Genomic DNA, 18138 nt, shown 5'->3' with positions numbered 1-18138 from the left:
TCGCAACCACCACCTCCATCAACCCGCGCCCCCCCCCCGCCCACCTCTGAGGGCATCATAACGTTTAAGAGCCTTTTGACATTGGCCGTAAGTTGCCTGCCCTTTACAAACCCCGTCTGGTCTTCCCCGATCACCTCCGGAGGCCAATATTCTGGCCAACAGTTTGGCATCCACATTCAATAGGGAGATTGGCCTATATGACCCTCATAGCTCTGGGTCCTTCTCCCGCTTCAGGATGGAGGCCTGTGACATTGTTGGGGGAAGGGCACCCCGCTCCCTTGCCTCATTAAATGCCCTCACCAGCAGCAGGCCCAGCATCTCCGAGAACTTCTGATAAAATTCCACTGGGTAGCCGTCCGGTCCCGGGGCCTTACCCAATAACTGACCTCCAGCCCCTCCACTATTTCTTCAATTCCAATTGGGGCTTCCAACCCCTCCACCAGTCTTTCCTCCAACTTCGGGAACTTCAACTCACCCAGGAACTGCCTCATCCCCTCTATCCCAGTTGGGAATTCCGGCTCATATAGCCTGCTATAAAACTCCTTAAACACCCCGTTCACCCCTGCTGGGTGCAAGACCGCGTTCCCATCTCTGTCCTTCAACGCTTCCCATCTCCCTGGCCACCTCCCTTTTCCTCAGCTCATGCGCTAGCATCGTACTGGCCTTCTCACCATACTCATATACCGCCCCCCTCATGTTGCTCCACTGCCTTCCCTGTAGATAACAGCCCAAACTCCATCTGCAGCCTCTGCCACTCCTTCAATAACCCCATGTCCGGGGCCTCCGAATATCTCCTGTCCACCTGGAGTATTTCCCCAACCAACCTATCCATCTCTGCTCGCTCCACCTTCTCCCTCTGAGCCCATATCAAGATTAACTCCACCCGAACCACTGCCTTCAGCGCTTCCCAAACCGTTGCTGCCGAGACTGAAGGAATCTTATAATTTATGGGATCTTAACCTGTCGAACTACGCCAAGTTTGGGGGAAGCTTAGTTGATGAATCAAGTCCTGGCGCAATACGACAAGTTGTAAGATTTGTACTATTTGTAGACTGGGTTAAGTAGTTCGATTCCTTGTATTATTCGACTGTGTATAGTTGAAGGAATTTATATCATCTCTGCTATTCGGTTATCAGTAGCACTTTGCGAATACTGGAACTCAGCAGAAATTTGCAGTATAAACTCCTCAGGTGCCAAAAATAATTGTTTTATTTGTAGTCGCTTGATTACAATTTGAAAGTCATTTAAAAGGCAATTCGTAGACAATTCGAAGCTTTCAGAGAATTACAGACATTATCTTTCTTTGCTTAGGCAGACAGCTCGAAAGTAACTTTTAAAAGGTCAAAGTCTGGCAATGAAACATGGAGAGAGAGAGAAAGCTAATCTTCAGCTAAACTCAAACTCAAAGTCAAAAGTGGACTAACATCACTGACACAGACTGTTAGACTGACAGAACCCCCAAAAGACATCTCTAAAATGGAGACTATAAAGGACAAAACTGACTAAACTAACAGAAAGACAGCACAAAGACATCTCCTCAACACACACCCAAAGACAATACACCACAGACAACACACTAAAATGGCGGGCGGAAACTTTTCAGTTATACACTTTCATATCTGTCTTAAGTCATCTACTCACACCCCAATATAATCCTAATTGGTTTGGGTTAGACTCAAACACATTTGATTTGATGGCAAGCCGTCCATCTTCAATGTGCAACATCAGCTTTTCTGACCTAGCTGTTATCTGCATTGTGAACAATGGTGCCTTCATGTTACTGTGTATTCAGTCCCTGTCCTTGACAATTAGCACAAGCAGTGTCAAATTATCTTGCAACTGTGCTGTTTTAATGTCACACTGTCTTTGAAAATATGCATTTGCCAGAACGGAATTCAGTAAAAGTGAATTATGCTGTATAAATGGGTATTTAAAACTGGGGCTCAACATTTATGCTTAAACAGCTATCTTTTACCTATACTAGTTGTATTTGAAATACCTGGCTTCTACAGAGACTTCCCCAGTGTCATTTATTTCCAAATAGTTCTGGATGGAGTCCCTCACCCGCCCGCTCACCCCCTCATCTGCTAACAGTCCCACATCCAACCTCCATTGCGGGCTCCTTGCCCACCCGTAAATCCACCCAATGTGGGGCATGGTCCAATAGAGCAATCGCCGAATATTCGGTATCAACCACCCCCGCCAGTAGAACCCTGCTCAGAAAAAAAAAATTGATCCGGGAGCATGCTTTGTGCACACGAGAGAAAAAAAGAAAACTCCTTCACTCTTGGCCGTCTGAACCTCCATGGGTTTACCTCCCCCCCCCACATCTGCTCCATGAATCCCTTTAGTTCCTTCGCTACTGCTGGCACCCTCCCTGTCCATGAACTCGACCGGTCCAACCTTGGGTCAATGACCATATTGAAGTCTCCCCCATGACCAGCTTATGCGACTCTCAGTCTGGGATCTGACCTAACATCCGCCTCATGAATTCCACATCGTCCTTGTTTGGTTCATATATATTAACAAGTACCACCAGCATCCCCTCAAGCTTCCCACTCACCAGGGTGTACCTGGCCCCCACGTCCACCACTATTCTCCCTGCCTCAAATGCCACCCGTTTGTTGATCAGGATGGCGATCCCCCTGGTCTTAGAGTCCAGCCCTGAATGAAATACTTGGCCGTCCCATCCTTTCCTCAATCTAACGTTCCATGTGATCAGCCTAGTCAGGAGGCCCACCTAACTATCCTGGTAACCCCCGCCCATGGTGCCAGACATCCTAGCCCCCCCCCCCCCCCCTCCACTCAAACATACATATTCAAAACATCACAGTGCCCAAAAAAGTCGAAAAAATCCCTCCACCCACTGAAACAAAGTTAACTTACAAATCTGAGCAACGGCTTAAAAAAGTTACAGAGAGCACTGCATATACAGATTAAAAACTAAGAACACTTAAACAGAATCGATACCGCAATACCCTCCCCCGAGGTTCAATGTCATAGATTATCATAGAATTTACAGTGCAGAAGGAGGCCATTCGGCCCATCGAGACTGCACCGGCTCTTGGAAAGAGCACCTACCCAAGGTCAACACCTCCACCCTATCCCCATAACCCAGTAACCCCACCCAACACTAAGGACAATTTTGGACACTAAGGACAATTTATCATGGCCAATCCACCTAACCTGCACATCTTTGCACTGTGGGAGGAAACCGGAGCACCCGGAGGAAACCCACGCACACACAGGGAGGATGTGCAGACTCCGCACAGACAGTGACCCAAGCCGGAATCGAACCTGGGACCCTGGAGCTGTGAAGCAATTGTGCTATCCACAATGCTACCGTGCTGTCCACCCCATGTCCTCAAACCCCTGCCAGCCTTTTGTCTTTGATAAAGTCCATCGCTTCGTCTGGTGATTCAAAGTAAAGTTCCTGGCCCTCAGTGGTGACCAGTGCCACCAAACTGGGATCCTGCGCCTCCACCATGCTTTCCCGTGCTGCAGGTTCTACAGTCACCTTCGCTGCTCAACTAATTCTTCTTATACGACCACTTCTGGTCCATGGCTCCATATACCAGTGGGGGATTTCTCCTCACTGTCTCACTCTCCACTGATGTTTCTAATACAATTCCGAAAAAAATCGGGAGAAAAGTCCAAAAGGTCCGTCACGAGCGGGAGTTACCAAATGCGCGACCTCAGACTCCATGGCCGCCACCAGAAGTCAAAAGGATGAAATTTGGAGACAGTTTGGTCCGGTGGGATCGTGGAAGGGAGGGAAGCAGCAGAGGCAACTGATCGGATTTACTCAATCTCAGTCACAAAGAAGCTCCACAAGCTCCTCACATGTCTTGTTGAGGTGAGGATGGAAGAGACAGGGGAAAGCGAGAGTACTTCAAAAGGAACTAACTTGTGTTAGAGATATTTAAAAACTTTCAGCACTCTGCGTATTTAACACGATTCTGATTTAGTTGACTTTTAGCCAGAATATTAGCCCCTGTAAATGGGCTGGAGTTTGTTATCAGCAGAAAGAGACCCAAATGAACATGGTTCAGTCCTGAATGTGAGGAACAGCAAAATCCAATCACTGTGGTTACTTGTGGCCTCGTTGATGTCTCAGCAGGTGGGATGAAGTGGTGAATCCCTTTCCACACGATGCAGACGAATGGCCTCTCCCCAGTGTGAATTCGCCGGTGCCTCTGCAGGTGGGATGACCGCGTGAATCCTTTCCCACACTTGGAGCAGGTGAACGGTCTCTCCCCAGTATGAACACGCTGGTGGTTCTGCAGTGCGGATGAGTGAATGAATCCTTTCCCACACATGGTGCAAACAAATGGCCTCTCTCCAGTGTGAATTCGCTGGTGGTTCTGCAGGTCAAATGATCGAGTGAATCCCTTCGCACACTTGGAGCAGGTGAATGGCCTCTCCCCAGTGTGAATTCGCTGATGTTCAGTGAGGTAATATGCTCGACTGAATCCAGTCCCACACTGTGAGCACCTGAACGGTCTCTCATCAGTGTGAACACGTTGATGGCAAATCTGACACCCAGAATCTTTATAGCACTTCCCACAGTCTGGACAATGAAACGGTCTCTCATCAGTGTGAACTTTTTGGTGTCTCAGCAGGTGGGCTGAAACAGTAAATACTTTCTCACACTCTGAGCAGGTGAATGGTCTCTCCCTGGAGTGAACTCACTGGTGATTCTGCAGGGCCGATGACTGAATAAATCCTATCCCACACTTGGAGCAGGTGAATGGTCTCTCTCCAGTGTGACTGCGTCAATGAGTTTCCAGGTAGGATGGGTAAGTGAATCCTTTCCCACAGTCCGCACATTTCCAAGGTTTCTCCTCAGTGTGACTACATTTGTGGCTTGTGAGGCCTGATGTTTGACTGAATCCTCTTCCACACACACAACACGTGTACGGTTTCTCCCCACTGTGAACGATGCTTTTTCCTTCCATGTTCAAAGTACTTTGATATTCAGGATATGATAAATTGAGGACTCTGTCCGATCCTGATGTGATGCTTGGTTTGAGTTTCCGGACTTTGAAGCCTCTCCTTTGAACACCTTATGAAACGGATTTAAAACAGAAAATAGGGAGGGAGAGAACACCCACAAAAACACAAAGTTTGTATGCAAAAGGTACAGGAGATATGAGATTATGTTTTTCTACAGCGAGCGGCAATGACCTGAAACTCGCTGCCTATGAGGGAGTTTGAATAATTTGATTTCAAAAGGAAATTGGATAGAAATATTTAAAAAATAAATTTAAAGTACCCAATTCTTTTTTTCCCCAATTAAGGGGCAATTTAGCATGGCCAATCCACCTACCCTGCACATCTTTGGGTTGTGGGGGTGAGACCCTCACAGACACGGGGAGAATGTGCAAACTCCACAGGGACGTTGACTCTGGGCTGGGATCGAACCTGGGAAGCCCAGTGCCGTGAGGCAGCAGTGCTAACCACTGTGCCACCATGCAGCCCATGGAAATTGGATAGACATTTGAGGGAAATAAACCTGCGAGGATACAGGGAGAGAGTAGAAGAATGGGTCTGACTGGATTGCTCCAGAGAGCTAGCATCGACTCAATGGGCCGAATGCCATTCTCTGTGCCATCATGTCTCTGACTCTTTTGTGTAATCTAGTTTTGTAATTTAACCCGGGGGGGGGGGTCAGATATCACTCTGGTAAATCTGTGCTACACTCCCTCCGAGGCCATTCTATCCTTCCTCAGGTTTGTTGCCCAGAACTGAACACAGTTTTCCCGATTTGGTCTAACCAGGGTTTGTGATTCTCAGGGAATTTCCAGTCACACTGAGACCTGAAATCTCCCCTCACAGACAGAACAGACAAACCTTTTACCTTCCACACCCAGATGCTGCTGATATGGGCAGCACGGTAGCATTGTGGACAGCACAATTGCTTCACAGCTCCAGGGTCCCAGGTTCAATTCTGGCTTGGGTCACTGTCTGTGTGTAGTCTGCACGTTCTCCCAGTGTGTGCGTGGGTTTCCTCCGGGTGCTCCGGTTTCCTCCCACAGTCCAAAGATGTGCAGGTTAGGTGGATTGGCCATGCTAAATTGCCCTTAGTGTCCAAAATTCCCATTAGTGCTGGGTGGGGTTACTGGGTTATGGGGATAGGGTGGGGGGTGGGCTTGGGTAGGGTGCTCTTTCCAAGAGCCGGTGGAGTCTCGATGGGTCAAATGGCCTCCATCTGCACTGTAAATTCTATGGTAAGACACACTGCCTTCCTCGGCCAATTGGGAAGCAAAAGGACTCATTCCCTTACAGGACAGTGTTTGACTGTCAGACAATCAAACTTTATCCCATTTTCAATATTTTTATATCCGCTTAAGAGAAATGTTCAAAACAATCTTTTTGACTGTCATAATGATTTTCCAGAGACCCAGGTGTGAATCTCATCAACGCAGAAGGTAAAATTTGAATTCACTGAAAGTCTAGTCGGCAGGGAGCGGGGTTGGTGCGAATCCGGGGAGGAGGAGCTCCGGGACAGTCAGTATAAATAACTTACCTCGGGGATTCACGGCCTAGTCGGCAGGGAGCGGGGTTGGTGCGAATCCGGGGAGGAGCAGCTTCGGGACAGTCAGTATAAATAACTTACCTCGGGGATTCACGGCCTAGTCGGCAGGGAGCGGGGTTGGTGCGAATCCGGGGAGGAGCAGCTTCGGGACAGTCAGTATAAATAACTTACCTCGGGGATTCACGGCCTAGTCGGCAGGGAGCGGGGTTGGTGCGAATCCGGGGAGGAGCAGCTCCGGGACAGTCAGTATAAATAACTTACCTCGGGACCGGGAGAGTGGAGAATGTTCAATGTTTCACACTCGGTATTCTAAACCCTGACCTCTCACCAGACACCTCACAATGGCCGGGCAACGATTGACGGCAGCACCGGACCAATAGGAGGAGAGGGGGCGCGTCCGGAGGACCGGTCGGGAGTAACTGGTCCTCCAACGAATCAGCGTGAATAAGGAGGCGGCACTGGGCTGAGTGAAGCATGCGCAGTGAGATTAATGGCGACGCAGAAAAACGTTCGTTCTCGGATCCACAATCCGTGAAGGTGGGAATGGCGGGACGGAGGGAGAGATGAATCAGTCGGGTCGTTAGACACGCTTCGTGAACATGTTATTCACATCGAAAATCCGGAAAAATAACCGACCGGTGCCTGGGGATCTGAGCGGAGGCCGCAGCTTTGTTACAGCCGAGACTATGCAGCCGCTATCTTTATTTGGTACTGGGAGAGGTGCGCATGCGCACCCACCAGATTTATCGGGGCACGAGCAGCAGAGCGCAGGCTTGGTCGCCATCATTGTTGGGGGCAACGTTTTTCCATGACAGAATGTCCAGCAAACTGCTTCACTCTGAGTTACAAATTCCGATTTATGGGGCAGAATATTTGTCCAGGGCTGTGACAATAATTCGAATTTATATTATGACATGAACAGAATAAAACTTTTAAGACTTTCATTTAAACATTACAAAATTGACACTGAGCCACATGAGGAGATATTAGCTTTTAAAGAGAATCTTAATGGAGGAAAGTGAGTCAGAGAGTTTTAAGGAGGAAATTCCAGAAATTGAGGCCTTGGCAATGGTGGAGAGATTAAAATCAGGAATTCTCAAGTGGCTGGAATTAAATGAGTGCAGAGATCTCAAAGGGATGTGAGAGGGAGGGAGGGGGGGGGGGGAAGAGGCTGCAAAGCACATGTGCGGCCATCCCAATAACATAAGAATAAGATTATCAGAATTAGGAGCAGGAAGAGGCTGCTCTGCCATTTAATAAACTCGTGGCTCATTTGATCATTGTCTTAACTCCATTTTCCTTCAGACAACCAACATCCCTAACTTTTTACTCCTCAGTCGGTAAAACAGCCTTGAATAAATTCAATGGCCCCGCCTCCACTGCTCACTAGGGAGAGTGCTACTGGCCCTCTTGAGAGAAGCTATTTCTTCTCATCTCTGTCTTAGACACTCATTTTTAAACTGGCCTTGTAGTTCGAGATTCCCTGTTGAGGAGAAACATCCTTTCAGCACCTGTCAAGTACCCTCAGAATCATTTCTGCTCCTTTAAGATTACCTCTTATTTATTGGCAGCATGGTAGCACAGCTCCAGGGTCCCAGGTGTGGGTCACTGTGCAGAGTCTGCATGTTCTCCCCATGTCTGCGTGGGTTTCCTCCGTGTGCTCTGATTTCCTCCCACAGTCCAAAGATGTGGATTGGCCATGATAAATTGCTCTTAGTATCCAAAAAGGTTGGGTGGGGTTGTGGGGATAGGGTGCAGGTGTGGGCTTAAGTGGGGTGCTCTTTCCAAGGGCCGGTGCAGACTCAATGGGCCGAATGGCCTCCTTCTGCATTGTAAATTTTATGATCTAAAATCCAGTCAGTATACACGCACCCTGTGCAACCTTTCCTCATAAAACAAACCCCTTCATGCCAGTAATCAGCTGAGTGAACCATGTCTGAACTGCTTCCAATGTAAGTATATCCCATCTTAAGTAATCCTACGCCAGGAAATGGGGAGAGTGTGTTAGGAATTTATATCATGGACTTTGGAAACTACTTTCACAGGGAGATAGAAGGGGAGGATTTACACACAACAATCTGAGAGAAAGAAAAAATGGTAATCTCTGACGACAATTGACACGTGACTCTTGTAATCTCATTTTACAGGGAGTTAGAAGATTGGAAGACTGATTTTTCACTGATTCCAGTGCTTCTGATATCTTTCCAGCTGCAGACTCCATAAGAGGTTTTAAATTTGAAAACAGTGAAATTGTTCCAGAGGTGAGTATTATTGAGCATTCACCTATAATTTAGAGTTTTCAGTGTTGTGCTTTATTATCTGTGCTTTGTTATCCAATGTCTCTGAATTATGTTTTCACTGCTGCCCATCCCTCGGCTATGTGCTGCTGATTTACCATCGTTATCTTGCCGTGGTCAGGAATTGTTTTTCTTGCACCAGATGGGTGAGTAAATTTGCAGATGACACTAAAGTCTGTGGACAGTGCGGAAGGATGTTACAAGTTACAGAGGGACATAGATAAGCTGCAGCGCTGGGCTGAGAGGTGGCAAATGGAGTTTAATGCAGAAAAGTGTGAGGTGATTCATTTTGGAAGGAATAACAGGAAGACAGAGCACTGGGCTAATGGTAAGATTCTTGGTAGTGTGGATGAGCAGAGAGATCTCGGTGTCCATGTACATAGATCCCTGAAAGTTGCCACCCAGGTTGATAGGGTTGTTAAGAAGGCATACGGTGTGTTAGCTTTTATTGGTAGAGGGACTGAGTTTCGGAGCCATGAGGTCATGTTGCAGCTGTACAAAACTCTGGTGCGGCCGCATTTGGAGTATTGCGTGCAGTTCTGGTCGCCGCATTATAGGAAGGATGTGGAAGCATTGGAAAGGGTGCAGAGGAGATTTACCAGGATGTTGCCTGATATGGAGGGAAGATCTTGCGAGGGAAGGCTGAGGGACTTGAGGCTGTTTTCGTTAGAGAGAAGAAGGTTAAGAGGAGACTTAATTGAGGCATACAAGATGATGAGGATTAGATAGGGTGGACAGTGAGAGCCTTTTTCGTCGGATGGTGATGTCTAGCACGAGGGGACATAGCTTTAAATTGAGGGGAGATAGATATAGGACAGATGTCAGAGGTAGGTTCTTTACTCCGAGAGTAGTAAGGGCGTGGAATGCCCTGCCTGCAACAGTAGTGGACTCGCCAACACTAAGGGCATTCAAATGGTCATTGGATAGACATATGGACGATAAGGGAATAGTGTAGATGGGCTTTAGAGTGGTTTCACAGGTCGGCGCAACATCGAGGGCCAAAGGGCCTGTACTGCGCTGTAATGTTCTATGTTCTAGACATAATTTCTCTTCTGTTCATCAACTGATTAACCATTAAATTCTGCTCCATATTTCTTCCCTGTAATTGAAGATTTGAGATTATATCAGACCAGCCATGATCTTATTAAATGATGGAGCAGACTTGATGGGCTGAATGACTGTCTCCTGCTCCTATTTCTTGGAATATCACGATCTCTCGGTCAAGATCAGGAAATGCTGAGTGTCGATCTGTCGATCAGCATGAATTAGCACCTTCAGGAGAATAGTGAGTGTGTATATGGAGTGAGAATGGATGGGGCGAGATAGGAGAGAGTGTTTTTTGTTTGTACAGATGCGTACGTGAAAATTTACAGCTTTTGGGGAACGATCAACTAGAATTGTCTGTTCTGAATTTCTGAGCTGTACTGACAGTGATGACATTTGTAAACTCCTTTAACAGGATGTTCAAAGGGGAGGATTTGCAGCAAGAAATCTCAAACGAAACTTCACATCGAGATCTGACAGTCACTCGATTGATCAGGACGGGGAATACCATTGGCCATTTTATCATCAATGTGACTGGAAAATCACCGACATAGGACAGCCGCACCATGGGGAAACCGTGGAAATGTGGGGATTGTGGGAAGGAATTCATTTTCCTGTCTGCGCTGGAAACTCATCGACACATTCACACCAGGGAAAGACTGTTCATTTGCTCTCAGTGTGGGAAGGGATTTACTTCATACAACCTGCTGACACACCAGCGAGTTCGCACCGGTGAGACGCCATTCACCTGCTCGGTGTGTAGGCAAGGATTCATAGATTCATCCAACCTGCTCACACACCAGCGGGTTCACACCGCAGAGAAGCCATTCACCTGCAAAGTGTGCGGGAAGAGATTTATTAATTCATCCAACTTGGTAACGCATCAGCGAATTCACTCTGGGGAGCAGCCGTTTACCTGCTCAGTGTGTGAGAAGGGATTTATTAATTCATCTAACCTGCTGACACACCAGCGGGTTCACACCGCGGAGAGACCATTCACCTGCTCTGTGTGTGGGAAGGGATTTATTAATTCATCCAACTTGGTAACACACCAGCGAGTTCACACTGGGGAGAGACCATTCACCTGCTCTGTATGTGGGAAGGGATTTGTTAATTCATCCAACCTGCTGAGACACCAGCGAGTTCACACTAAGGAGAAGCCGTTTACCTGCTCCACGTGTGGGAAAGGATTCAGCAGTACATCCTACCTGCAGAAACACCAGCGAGTTCACAAGTAATTACAGGGGTTGGATCCTGCTGATTTTTGCTGCTCTTGATCACATTCAGGACTGAACCACGGTCATTCTGACAGTGGGTGAAGTGGGAGATCAGAAGGTTTCTCTGTGGGCTGGCCAGTCTTCCAATGTTCACTCCAGTGGGCTGATACTCTTTCAGCGAGAGCACATTTCCACTGAAATGATCCACAGAAGCAGATGTGATACATTAATTTTATCCTGGATAGTACACAGGAATATAGGAATTTGGAGCAGAAGTAGACAACTGCTTAATCTCTCAACCCTTTCATTCCTGGAATCAATCTGGTGAACCTCCTCTGAACTGCCTCCAAAGCCACCGCATCCTTCCTCAAATCAGGAGACCAAAACTGGACACAATACTCCCGATGTGGTCTCACTAACACCCTATACAATTGCAACAACACTTCTCTACTTTTATACTCCAGTCCTTTTGCAATAAACACAAACATCCCATTTGCCTTTTTAATTACATGCTGTACCTGCAGACCGACTTTCTGCGATTCATGAAAAAAGACACCCAGATCCCTCTGTCCAACACATCTGTAATCTGCTTTCCATTTAGATAATTGTCCTTTCTATTTTTTTGGCCTAAACGGATAACCTCACACTTGTCTACATTAAGCACCAACTGCCAAATTTTGGTTCAATCTCCTAGACACCTATATCTGTCTGTAAATCTTGATCTCCTCTTCACTGTCTGTTTTCCGACTTATTCTACTGTCATCTGCAAATTTTGCTATGTTACACTCTCTCCCCGCTTGCAGATCATTTATATAGATTGTAAATAGTTGAGGTCTGAGGACTGAACCCTGTGGCACCCCGCTAGTTCCAGTTCACCAGCTAGAGAAGGAACCATTTACCCCAACCTCTGCTTTCAGCCAATCCTCAATCCAATCTAATACTCTACCCCCAAGTAAATAATCTTTTTCCCACCACTACAGGTATCTTGTCGTTCCGAGTGTTGGCCGCACTCTGGACAATCTTTCTCCACTGAATTCTCTACTGCTCTCACTGCCTGTCCCATTGAGAGGCCAGTCCACATTCTGATATTATCCATCCATGCGATCTGAGAGCATCATTGTGCACAATTTCCAGGTGTTTTGCCTGGCATTACCTCTTTTTTCAACCACTTGTAGTGATCTCTGTATATGTAAATACATGAAGGGCTAATGTGCAGTCTGTATAGTTAGATGATCACTAGAGGGCAACACTAACAGGGAGTACATAAACAAGCTCAATCTGTTTTCCTGTTCTCTTCGGGTGTGTTGTAGCTAGAGTACAGAAGTATAGTAAACTCAGTGTATAGTATAATATTCATAGTTAATCTAATTTTATCTTGTTTAATTTGACAACTAGTAAAAGTATTGAAGAATCAAGTAAATTGGTTAGCTACTCAATAAATAATTTGTTATCACTGGAAGACTTTGAGTATTCATCATCAAAGTTAAGTTAAACTCGGCATAAACAAATGAGTAACATATATTACTCCCAAGTAATATAACACCACTCCCTTCCTATTCACAACACATGTCCAAAATACGTTATCTTCCTCGATATCACTGCCTCAAACAGGTTCCTCTGAACACCAGCTTTCTCCAGCACCCCTCATTCCTCCACTTTGCCACCCGTGACACACGGAATATCCGTCTGAGTCCTTTCATTTCAAACACTTTTTTTCTAGCCTCGTCGCTCTTCTTGATGGTGCAGCTTTCACAGCCGCACATTGTCACCGGCCACACAAGGGCTTTCAGAAGATGAATGTTCATTGTAACTGCAGTCACATAGAAAACAGAGAGTTGGAATAAATGGGTCCTTTTCAGAGTGGAAAGATTTAACGAGTGGATCAGTTCTTGGCTGCAATTGTTCACTTTTCCACTAATGATCTGGAGGAAGGAGGTTTCCACATTTGGACTGTAGTTTAATTTAAAGCGTTCAATTCTTTAATTTAAGATATCCAATTTAAATGGGCTGAAAACTAGGCCCCGTCAGATTACCACAATGGAAATTGTCTTATCTGATCACAGTGATCGGATTTCTTCATTAGAAACCAGTCTATCATCAGTAGTGGAAATTAATAATCCTCTAAGGGCTAAGGTGAGTGACTTAGAAAATCGTTCGCGGAGGCAAATCACCCTCTTCGTGGATCTGACTGAGGGGATGGAGGGTAAATCCCCACCCCCACGGAATATTGCACCAACATGATTTCCAAAATGGTGGGTGAAAATGTGCTCTCCTCCCCAACCAACCCCACCCCCCCCACCTCCCCAAAACCGAAGCTAGATCATGCGACTAAGACCTCTTGCTGGGGACCCCCCACGTGTGGTATTGTTCGGTTCCATAATTTTAAGAAGGAGGAACAGGGCCAGGGAGAACCAGGATGGCCTCTCCGGTTATACCAGGACATAAGCGTGGACCTGGCGAAGAAAAGGACAGCCTTTAACGGGGTGAAATCTGTTTTATATAAACGTTTCTCTGTTTGGCTTGATCTATCCAGCCCGCCTCCGTGTGTCTGTCGGCGAAAAGGGTCAATTCTTCAACTCTCCTGAAGAGGCAAATTCATTCATTCAGAATCTCAATTTGAACTCTGATTCTCTTTCTTAGAATCATAGAAGTTTACAGCATGGAAACAGGACCTTCGGCCCAACCAGTCCATGCCGCCCAGTTTTTACCATTAAGCTAGACCCAGTTGCCCGCACTTCGCCCATAACCCTCTATACCCATCTTACCCATGTAACTATCTAAATGCTTTTTAAAAGACACAATTGTACCCGCCTCTACTACTACCTCTGGCAGCCCATTCCAGACACTCACTACCCTCTGAGTGAAGAAATTGCCCCTCTGGGCCCTTCTGAATCTCACCCCTCTCACCTTAAACCTATGCCCTCTAGTTTTAGACTCCCCTACCTTTGGGAAAAGATGTTGACTATCTACCTTATCTATGCCCCTCATTATTTTATAGACCACTATAAGATCACCTCTAAGCCCCCTACGCTCCAGGGAAAAAAGTCCCAGTCTATCCAGCCTCTCCTTATAACTCAAACCAACAAGTCCCGGTAACATCCCAGTAAATCTTTTCTGCACTCTTTCTAGTTTAATAATATCCTTTCTATAATAGGGTGACCAGAACTGCACACAGTATTCCAAGTATGGCCGTACCAATGTCTTGTACAACTTCAACAAGACGTCCCAACTCCTGTATTCAATGTTCTGACCAATGAAACCAAGCATGCCGAATGCCTTCTTCACCACCCTGTCCACCTGCGACTCCACCTTCAAGGAGCTATGAACCTGTACTCCTAGATCTCTTTGTTCTATAACTCTCCCCAACGCCATACCATTAACTGAGTAGGTCCTGGCCTGATTCGATCTGCCAAAATGCATCACCTCACATTTATCTAAATTAAACTCCATCTGCCATTCGTCGGCCCACTGGCCTAATTGATCAAGATCCCGTTGCAATCCTAGATAACCTTCTTCACTATCCACTGTGCCACCAATCTTGGTGTCATCTGCAAACTTACTAACCATGCCTCCTAAATTCTCATCCAAATCATTAATATAAATCACAAATAACAGTGGACCCAGCACCGATCCCTGAGGCACACCACTGGTCACAGGCCTCCAGTTTGAAAAACAACCCTCTACAACCACCCTCTGTCTTCTGTCGTCCAGCCAATTTTGAATCCAATTGGCAACCTCACCCTAGATCCCGTGAGCTTTAACCTTCTGCAACAACCTACCATGCGGTACCTTGTCAAAGGCTTTGCTAAAGTCCATGTAGACAACGTCTACTGCACTGCCCTCATCTACCTTCTTGGTCACCCCCTCAACTCCTTATTGGAGTTATTCTGCGTTGTGACATTCGGGAGTTCTTACTGTGTTTGGCTGTATATATTCGAGTTACTCTGTGTTTTGAGGTTCAGGAGTTTTACATCGTATAAAATTTAGGGTATGAAGCTATTGTTGGGTTTTACACGTGTTGTACTTTTTCTTCTTCGCACTCTGGTTGCATTGTGACTTATATCAGTGTAAGAGTTTTCCTTTGAATCTATGGTTGAGTGGAGAGCCTCCCAGCTCAGGATGAGGTTAGCTGACGGGAGGGACTGCGAGGTGCTGCAGCTCCTCGTCCCAAACACCATGTGAATAGGAGCTCAGAATATTGTTGTGGTCGGATTATGTTATGTAGAGATTTGGAGATAAGGGATTGTTGGGTAATATTACTGATGGGTGTTATTGGGTTAGGGAGGGATGGGGAGGGCGTTAGTTGTTTGACGGTGTCATTACTCTGTCTGTCTGGTCATTGGGCCAGGCTTGGTTACCGTCCTGGATGGATCTCCTCACCTTTGGCTTGTCAAGATCCCTTGTTTGATATTCTTCACAATTTATGGCTGACCCGATGTAGGACTTAATGGGAGATCTCCACTTGGCCTTGTAACCTGGAATGTTAGGGGTAAATGGTCGAGTGAAGCAGACTGGGGTTTCTGCTCATCTTAAGGGTCGAAACTCGGATGTCATATTTCTATAGGAAACCCATCTATGTGTGAAGGACTAGATGAGGCTTTGCAGATATTGGGTGGGACAAGTCTTTCATTCAGGCTTTAACAGTCGAGCTAGAAGCACGGCAATGCTAATCCATAAATAGGACAATTTACCCCCTCTCGGATTATGGACAATCCCAATGGTCGCTATATTATTGTCTGTGGTTCACTGGAAAACACTCCGGTTATTTATGCTCTCAACTGGGAAGATCCAAATTTTGTAAACTCTTTGGTGAGCCTGCTCCCTGACATTTATTCACATCGGATGATTCTAGGAGGTGACTTGAACTGTGCCTTGGACCCAAAATTGGACGTTCCATGTCTAAATCTCTGACTCCGTCTGGGATGTCCAGGGCACTGCCCTCATTTAAGGGATGGATTGGTGGGGGGGGGGGGGGGGGGGGGGGGGCGTGGCCTTTTCTGCATCCAAACAGGAAAGAATTTTCCTTTTTTTCTCATGTTGACCGTGCCTATTCCTGAATTGTTGTTTTTATTGTTAAGTCCCTCCTCCCTTCAGCGGTGACAGCCGAATACTCGGTGATTGTCATCTCTGAATGTGCCCCTCATTTTGTTGATTTTCAAAAAGAACAGGACAGTCGAGGGTTAAGGGGGTTAGGGTAAAATGGGGATAGTTTGATTGTTGTTATAAAGACCTGTGTGTGTCACTTTTCTGAATCTTTACCGATATATTCTGTATACTTGGCTGTTGATATTGCTGTTATTGTTCGTCTTTGGAAATTTAATAAATATATTTTTCAAAAACAAAGTACATTGTATCTGTGTTCACCAGGGAGAAGGACATGACGAATGTTGAGGTCAGGGAGAAGGACATGACGGATGTTAAGGTCATATATCGGTGTGTGAACTCTCTTGAGAACGTCAATTTATCAAAGGAGGAAGTGATGTTCATAGAACAGTACAGCACAGCACAGGCCCTTCAGCCCACGATGTTATGCCGACCATTTATCCTAATCTAGGATCAACCTAACCTACACCCCTTCAATTTACTGCTGTCCATGTGTAGTTTGAGCTTCCTCTCTGGAAATCCACCCATTCTTTCTTTATAGAAATTTAGAGTACCCAATTCTTTTTTTCTAATTAAGGGGTAATTTAGCTTGGCCAATTCACCTACCCTGCACATCTTTGGGTTGTGAGGGTGATACCCATGCAAACACGAGGAGAATGTGCCAACTCCACTCGGACAGTGACGCGGGCTGAGAACATCTGTATTTTTCAGTATTTTCCTGTTTGGACCCATCTGGTTGAGTAAACCATGTCCCCGACTGTTTCTGTGTTCTGACAGTTCCTTCAGACAGCGCCCAGCTGGCAGCACCTCATCCACCACTTGCATGGACTCCCAGGGCAGGCTTTTCATCAGGAGAGTTGGTCTGCCCACTAAACCTATTACATTATCTTCATGATTCCTTTCCTCACTCACAATTTCCTCCCTTACTGCACTCTGACTGGGTTCAGATGTCAGGCCCCTCTGTGCAGCGTGACAAGAACATCAATGAATCAATTATTTTCTCTCCTGGTCACTGGGACCCTGAAACTCACCCAGTCACTGTTTCTTTACCAAGTTGGCTGCACACGACTCAAAAGCCCTGGGAGCTGCAAACTTGGGATCTGCAGGTTCTTAATGGGGGATTTGGGGCTTCCAGTGGGTGGAAGCATCCGCTCTACATCTACTTTGTCAATATCGTTTATCATCTTTTATTCCTCAATAACATCGCCTCTCAAGCTTCTAAACTCAAGAGAGTATTGGCCTAAAGCGCTCAATATCTGTTCAGAAGACAAACTCCTCATCTCTGGAATCAATCCAGTGAACCTCCTCTGAACTGCTTCGAGTGCAGTTTTTCAACTACATCCCTCCTCAAGGAAGGGGACCAAAACTATTCACAGTATTCCAGGTGCAGTCTCACCAATGCTCATAGCTCAGAGAGAGGAAGGTTTGTGTTACAGCTGATGAGAAACAGCTACACACACTCACACACAGACCTGTATACACACACACACTTGAATGCACACCTCATACACAAAGAACCACAGTCACACACACCATAACACAGGACTATACCCTGTCCCATAGGTGGACAGTATCATCCACCCTGACATATTGGGGGTAAGGTAGCAGTGTTTGAGGGTGGCATGTGGTGCAGTAGTTAGCACTTGGAATGCGGCGCTGAGGACCCTGGTTCGAATCCCGGCCCTGGCCATTGTCCATGTGGAGTTTGCACATTCTCCCCATGTCATCGTGGGTTTCATCCCCACAACCCAAACATGTGCATGTTAGGTGGATTGGCTACTCTAACTTGCCCCTTAATTGGGAAAAACAATAATTGGGTTCTCTAAATTTTTTTTTTTTAAGTAGCAGTGTTTGTGAAGACCACAATGTTAGAGAAATTTAACTAAACAGATTACTAGGAGAAAGAATATAATGAATATTTTTGCACTGACCACGAGAA

The 18138-nt window shown here is 46.2% G+C and overlaps 1 long non-coding RNA gene across 1 annotated transcript; it reads left to right on the top strand.

Annotated features, from left to right (window-relative positions):
- The first annotated feature begins 6969 nt into the window (after positions 1–6969).
- On the top strand, positions 6970–16385 carry LOC140418353 (uncharacterized). The gene is made up of 3 exons (XR_011944961.1): positions 6970–7075; positions 8686–8799; positions 10295–16385. It is a non-coding gene; the product is annotated as an uncharacterized lncRNA (long non-coding RNA).
- Positions 16386–18138: the final 1753 nt, after the last annotated feature.

This window comes from Scyliorhinus torazame, chromosome 5, assembly GCF_047496885.1.
Source record: "Scyliorhinus torazame isolate Kashiwa2021f chromosome 5, sScyTor2.1, whole genome shotgun sequence".
In the NCBI taxonomy this organism is placed as follows: domain Eukaryota; kingdom Metazoa; phylum Chordata; class Chondrichthyes; order Carcharhiniformes; family Scyliorhinidae; genus Scyliorhinus; species Scyliorhinus torazame.
The sequence above is the reverse complement of the archived record's forward strand: the minus strand, read 5'-3'. Positions and strand labels throughout refer to the sequence as shown.